The sequence below is a fragment of the Marmota marmota genome, unplaced genomic scaffold, assembly GCF_001458135.2.
Source record: "Marmota marmota marmota unplaced genomic scaffold, marMar, whole genome shotgun sequence".
Lineage (NCBI taxonomy): Eukaryota > Metazoa > Chordata > Mammalia > Rodentia > Sciuridae > Marmota > Marmota marmota.
Window position 1 is genome coordinate 25,977,998 of NW_025999932.1, and position 5,528 is coordinate 25,983,525.

At 47.3% G+C, this 5,528-nt stretch overlaps 1 long non-coding RNA gene across 1 annotated transcript; it reads right to left on the bottom strand.

The window, feature by feature from the left end:
• Positions 1-630: 630 nt before the first annotated feature.
• On the bottom strand, positions 631-3,831 carry LOC125616110. The gene is made up of 2 exons (XR_007346739.1): positions 3,568-3,831; positions 631-2,195 (listed from the first exon to the last, which is right to left on the bottom strand). It is a non-coding gene; the product is annotated as an uncharacterized LOC125616110 (long non-coding RNA).
• Positions 3,832-5,528: the final 1,697 nt, after the last annotated feature.

The window sequence follows — 5,528 nt, forward strand, 5'->3', positions numbered from 1 at the left end:
GTCCAGATCTGGAGTGAGGACGGTGAACTGCCGACCCTGGGGATGGCTTGTTATCCCAGCATAACCCAGCACATCCCTACCGCTACCGGGACCCACCTCCCAGCTCCTTGCAGGCCATGAAGAAATCAAATTTCTGGTCCTTTTGTAAATCTGCAAAGGATTTTCTTTGTGAGCATATAGAGGCAGGTCTCTGCAGCAGATCCGGAACATCCTGAGTGTGTGGCAGCCATGGTTTTTCTGCCTCTGTCTCACTTGTCTTTTTAAAACAGATGAAATATTATTTATACCATAAAGCCCTCTATAGATAGGGTGAACTGACTTAGCACATTACAAACCCAGGACACCCTGTTACATTTGAATATCACATAAACAATGTAGACTTTTTAGTATAAATACAGTTGGCCCACGGCAACCATGCATTCTGTATCCTAGGAGTCACCTAACTACAAATGTTGAGAAGGTGGTTGGGTTGGTGACGGTTGTCTCTGTATTGAACATGTATAGATTTTTTTTTCTTGTCATTATTCCCTACACAATGCAGTAGAGTAATTATTTGCATTGCATTTATATTCTAGTAGTATAAGTAATCCAGAGATCATTTGAAGTATATGGAAAGATGAGTGTAGGATCTATGCAGATGTTACACCGTTTTATACAAAGGATTTGAGCACCCACAGATTTTGGTATCCTTGGGGAGTCCTGGAACCAGCCCCCCCTTGGGACTGGTATCTCAAGTAATATTTGTGACATACTAAAAAGTTATGCAGTGTTATCTGAGATTCATATTTAACTGTTGTCCTATCTATAAATCTTTCTTTCCTCTAAATTACCTTAGTTAGTGTTTTAACTATCACTTCTGCCTGGTATTGGTAATGATTATGCCCCCAGTCTGTCTGGCCCACTGGACTTTGGCTTCTTGAGGTCGTACCCATAGCCAATGCAACTTTGTATCTCACCCAGCACCCAATCTAGGCCCCCATAGTGCAGGTATTAACTCAATTAAGGAGTTGATTTTGATGTGGCAGAAGGCTTTTCCCCTCTGGAGTAGGGTAGGTGGAAAGGCAAGTACAAAGGATTAGATATGTGTCCATTTTTTCCTTGCTCCCTTCCAAAAGTTAGCAGAATCCAGCATTTTACATTTTGCATTGACCATGGTTCTAGCAGCTGGAGAGAAAAGCCTAACTTCTCTTGTAGGTTGTTCTCTATCATCACCTAGCTGACTGTGCTAGAAACTGAGTCAGTATCTCCAAGGTTTCTGAACCTCTCTGGGAAGGTATGCTATAAATCCTTGCATCCTAATTGGTGGGAGGTAAGCTGTCTCAGAAAGTGAACATTCTTCAGAGGGTCACATGCAGGGGGCTTTCCTGAGCTTTCAGCACCTCGGTGAAGGATGCCAACTCTGCCAAAGAGTTCTGGGAACAAAGCTATCGATGGTCACAGTACTACAGCAGGAGCTTCTGGGCTGAACATGGTGGTGCCTTTGATGTGGCACGAGCCATGCTTTTGATCTCAAAAGCCCAGGTTAAGACCAGTTAGGTTCCTGCAGGTTGGACTTCGCTGGTTCCTGCCCAGCCCTTAGATAAGTGTCAACATCCCCGGAGCAGATGTCCTGTACTCCTCGCTGCCAAGACGCTGCTGGATGTTTATCTCACTCTCCCTTGTGAGTCTGGGCTCCTCCTCCAAGCTGTTTTCGTTCATTCTCCAGTTGCAGAAGCCAGCTTCCCTCCCCACCCAATCCCCCAGTAGCCATGTTCTTCTCTTGGAGCTGGGTTGTTGTGGGGAAGGCAGAAAAAAACCCAATTTTCAGAATCTTATGAAACTTTAGACTACGATTGTTAGTAGTAGACAATATGCTTCGAGCTTGGCTTGCAGAATTAAACTTTCATAAACATTTATGTAGACAGTGAATTCCAATATGAACCCAGTTTTTTTCCAGCTCAGCCTTTTCCCATCTCCAAAACAACGTGTATCTCTGAATAAGAGCATGATCACCAGAGCTGCCACGGGGGATGTATGTGGTGTTTCTGATGTATTTTCTTTTTAATTCTTCTTCTGGAAGGTCCTTGAAGATGGTACCTGCATTTAAATCCAAAAATTGGGCCAAAAATGGAGCTAGCAGCTCCCGACACGCTTGGCTCATGGGCCCATGTGAATGTTGCTGAGCAGCATGTACCAGGCACACAGAAGACAAAGCCCTGCAAAGACAAAAAGGGAAAGGAAGGGGACTTAACTCGGATTTTCCACTCATGTACTAACTCCACCCCTGCCCTTTACATGTCCTGTTGGAAAAGATAAAAAGCGGTGCAATGCCATGTTACCTCGTGGAATTAGCACTGGAGGAACCAGAGTCACTATTCCAAATTTCCTCCTGCAGGGCAGCCAGGACCCCCTCCACACAGGCACCAGGGGAGGTGCCTCAGGAAGCCCTCCCCACACAACACAGATGACCAGCAGCCACAAGACCTCCCTGGGGCAAAGACAGGGGGTGCTTTGGGTGTCCATGGTCTCCCCAGCACTCGCACCGTGGAGAGCAGGTGGCACAGGCCGGCTGGAGGGGCACGTGGTGAAGAAATGAACAGTAAGCTCTTTCCCTGAGGCTCTTTTCTTTCCCCTGCTCCCTTTTCCTCCACAGGGAACAATTCTGGATGTGGAGACAAGGAAAGAGTCAGGGAAAGGCCCCGAGGATGGCCCTGCCCCTGTTACACATCCCCATCTTCCCCTCGCTCTTTTGAATTCTCATTTTCCTCTTGGCATCTGCAGATGTCCCTAGGTCTCTGTTCAGGGTCAACCAGAATGGGGGACAGACCCATCACTCGTGACTTCCTGCAGCGTGCCCCGCCCCCAGGCCCTTTATCCAACACACGAGGAATTGCTACTGGAATTGAGAAGAAAAGGCAGAAAGTGGACGTCAGATGGGGGTACCTCACGCGGTGGGAGGAGGAACACCAGGCTTTCTGCACTTCCAATCTCTCGTGGCCTTTCCCCCAGCTCAGTCCCAGCCTCACCCCGTGTCCCTGCTTTGGCCACCAAAGGTAGCACCCCTTGACTCCCAGTGTCTGTTCATTTGTTCTCTCTCTCTCTCTCTCTGTCTCTCTCTCTCTTTCTTTCTCTCTTTCTTTCAAGGAGTACTGTATAAGTTGCTGTGATGCCGCCAGCTCTGTGCCTGGGCTTAGTGGGGCTCCCTGGCATATGAGTCAGACATGGTCCCTATTCAGGTGGAGCTTACAGCCTACTGGGCAAAGCACATAATGAACAAATACATATAAAATAAGCATATAATTATAGATTGCAGTATAGAAGGGCTATGAAGGATAGGACAAAGAACACTAAAGAATAACAAGGAGGCTGAATTCAGAGACGTGTCTGTGGTTTGGTCGTGTGTAAGTGGGTTTGTGGATGTGCATGTCATGGTGTGTGTCTGTGGCCCTGTAAGGCTGAGACAGGGATGGGTACTTTTCTGGAAGAATGAGAATCTGTCAGCCAGGCTGGGTTAGTCACAACAGATAGTAACAGCCGACCCCCAAGTCTCAGTGGCTCAACATGAAAAAAAAAAAAAACATCTTTTACTTCTCGTGCACATGAGTGGGCTGAGGGTCTGGGAAATTCCTCCCGGCAGCTGCCCTCCATATGCGGCTCAGCATTCCAGGAGGCTTTGATCTCGCAGCACGTCCATGTTAACTTGTCTTCCAGCAGCACGACAGCAGGGAACAGAGTGTGGAGAAATGCAGGCGGCTCTTAGATGCCTCCGCTGGGAGGTGACACGCGTCCCTTCCACTGACATTTCTCCAACCAACGCACACCTCACACCAGGCCTAATTCCAAGGGAGATGTGAACCTGGAATAAAAAAGAATCAGGGGTCTGGGTGAGTTCTAGTAATGTCTACCACATGGGCCAAGTGTGTGGAGAAAGGCATTCTGAGCAGGAAGGGAGCTCAGAAACACGGGGTGGCTGGAGGGTACTGAGCCAAGGGTAAGGGGTGAGGGTTGATGGAAGAGGTGAAGGGATCAGATCTCCCACAGAAAGGGTTATGGATTCTGTTCCAAGGACAACTGAAGCAAAGGAGACAGGGTGTGTGATTTATAATGTTTAAAAAGGTGTTTTGGGTTATCATGTGGAGAAACGGATGAGGAGGCTCTTGAAATAGTCCAGGCTAGCAATGGCCCTGGCTTAGAACGAGGTGAGTAGAGGTGCAGAGAAATGGGAGCATGGAGAGATGTCTCAACGGCTGGGTGATGGATTGAAAGGGAAGAGAATATCAAGGAAGACAGCAATTTTTCTAGAATGAGCCATTTAATGGATGAAGAAGCCGTGTATGGAGATGGGGAAAAATAGTTTGTGGTGTGTGTGTGTGTGTGTGTGTGTGCGTGCGTGCATGCGTGCATGTGTGAGTGCGCGCATGCGTGAGTGCATGTCCTCTGAGGAGGAGAGCTCTAGGGTTCAGTTAGGGACAGTGCAATTAGAGATACCTATGAGACGTCCCAGCAGGGATGTCAGGTGGGCAGCTGGCACAGTGTTTGAATCTCAGTATCAATATTAAATGAGCAAAAAAACCACACTGTTGCACTGACAGAGCAGATCCTACTACAACAAACCTGGATTCTCTCTCCTCTCACCCAAAGACCTCTCCTCAGTAGACATGCTATTGCCTGTGTTAATGGGAAAATGGAAAGAAAAAAGAAAGGCCACAGATCAGGAATGACTGCTATTGAGAAGACAGTTGCTGTTCACGGTTCCCAACAGGAAGGGGCAAGCTATGTATTGTGGACCCCCAGGAGCAGCCCTGAGGTCGTCGCATTGGATCATTCAGAGGCAGAGGGAAACGGAGGAGCTGCGAGCAAGAGTTTTCATCGTGGTTTCCAAGAGAGGACCAAGCAAGGCAAGCCAAGTGGGCTTAGGATTGGCTTGTGTGAACACGGTGGGCCCTGGAGCACAGGGACTGTCTCTAGTTTCCTGGGTTAATTAGGACAGGCAGATGGTAGCCCTGAAAGTGAAAACCCAATAGAGCAGGCAGTTGGGGTGAGATCCTAGAATTAGTTTTCATTTGAAAAAAAAAAAAAAAGTTCCTGGAAGAGTTTTTGTTGCTCTCTCTAGGACTTGGCTACCTCTGGGAAGGGAGGTACTTCTAGGGTCTGCAAGTCCCCAGATGCCAAAGCATCAACAGAAAATAAAAGTTCCATAGGGAACCGCTACCCTGTATCACAGACACCCATACTGTGCACCTCCAAGTGGCCCAAGATCCACCAGTGCTTAAAGGAAGAATGTTCAATGACATTTTTAGGAGCATTTGTTGTTGAGAGCTACCCCAACACACCACCCAACGCATTTGTTAGTCATCAGCTTCAAGAGCCACATAGAACAACAGAGCGTAGAGATCCCTCCCCCAAACAAGTACCTTTCTTGGCTTCAGTGACTCTGTAACTGAAGTCAGCTTAAACCAAACACACGAGAATGCTGGAAAAGCCTTGATTTTATATTTAATTGAATTTTCTCTTCCGAGAAGTTTTTTTTTTTTTTTTTTTTTTTTTTT